Here is a 1,807-nt window from a genome sequence, read left to right as displayed (position 1 = left end):
CTCATCATCATCAATCCCGTCATCATCATCAACATCTTGATCGATTTTCTTCATCATCGTCATCATTACCATTATTATATCCTTATCACATCATCATTGTCGTCGTCGTCACCATCATCATCGTCATCATAACCACCAACAAAACGAGACCACAATCTGGATAACGAAACCATTAAAAAAAACTTAACGATACCGAAACCACCGGTGATGATTATGATGATGATGACGATGATGTTGATGATGAGAGTTCGTGTCGTTGTCTTCGTCGTCATCATCATCACGATTACATCATCGTCATCAGCAACATCGGATAGGGATAATGTTAATGTTAGCAGTTACAACAACAACAACATCAACAACAACATCAACAACAACCACATTGATGATGATGATGATGCTTATATTAAAACGGGTTAGTAATCATTTATTGTTATTATTATTATTTAGTTTATTATTGTTATTTTTGTTGTTGTTGTTATTAATTACAAAACTAAAATTAGTATTATTAAATATATGTGTGTTTGTGTGTGTGTGTGCGTGCGTGTGTGTGTGTATGAGTACCACTACTACTGATAATATTATTATTATTATTTTTATTGATTGAATGAATGAATGAATGAACAGATAAATGAATGAATGGATGAATGAATGAATGAATGAATGAATGAATGAATGAATGAATGAATGAATGATNTTATAGGTGATTGTCTATATACTCAATAAACATAAAGAAAGAAAGATGTATGCAAGAAATAAACAGATAGAAAAGTTAGAAGATAGGGAGTGAGAGAAAGAATGAGAAAAAGTGAGAAGAAAGAGAGAAAGAGAGAAAGGGAAAGAGAGAAAGAAAGTGAGAGAGAAAGAAAGAAAGAGAGAGTGAGAGAAAGTTTGGTATGTAACAGTTAAATAACAGGGCGGTGTTTTTTAAAAGATGAAAAGAATAATTTCAATTGAGCCGCTAATAAAAATTTATTATTTACGCGACAACCAGTATGTAGATGAATGAACGAACGAACGAATGAATGAATGAATGAACGAACGAACAAATGAATGAACGAACGAACGAACGAATAAATAGATGAACGAACGAACGAACGAATAGATGGTTAAAAAAATAGATGAATGAATGGATGAACGAACGAACAACTGAATGAAGTAGCAATGAACAAATGAATGAACGAACGAACAAATGAATGAACGAACGAATAAATAGATGAACGAACGAAGGAACGAATAGATGGTTAAAAAAATAGATGAATGAATGGATGAACGAACGAACAACTGAATGAAGTAGCAGCAGCAGTTGCTGCTGCTGCTACCATTATCACCATCATCTTCATCACAACTTTTACTATCATCATCGTCATCACCATTAAAAATATTTTTAATAATAATTTATATGGCACGTTGTGCAAAGCGTCAAATGGTGCTACCTTACATTATATAAAGATGAACGAAAGAATGTATGAATGAATGAATGAATGACTGACTGACTGGATGAATGAATGAATGAAGAAATTAAAAAACGAATAAATGAATGAACGAACGAATGAACAAACGAACGAATAAATGAACAAACGAACGAACGAATGAATGAATAAAATCTTGTTATTTATTTTTAACATCAAAAAAGGTTTTACAAGCTGTCCGTCAACAAACAAATTAAAATGTGTCTCTATGTTTATTTGTCTGTATGTGTGTATATATGTGTATGTGTATGTGTGCGTGTGTATGTGTGAGTGTGCATATATGTGTGTGTGTATGTATGTGTGTATATGCGTTTGTGTATGTATATATGTGTGTGTAT

Source organism: Helobdella robusta, assembly GCF_000326865.2.
Source record: "Helobdella robusta unplaced genomic scaffold HELROscaffold_34, whole genome shotgun sequence".
Classification (NCBI taxonomy): Eukaryota; Metazoa; Annelida; class Clitellata; order Rhynchobdellida; family Glossiphoniidae; genus Helobdella; species Helobdella robusta.
The sequence above is the reverse complement of the archived record's forward strand: the minus strand, read 5'-3'. Positions refer to the sequence as shown.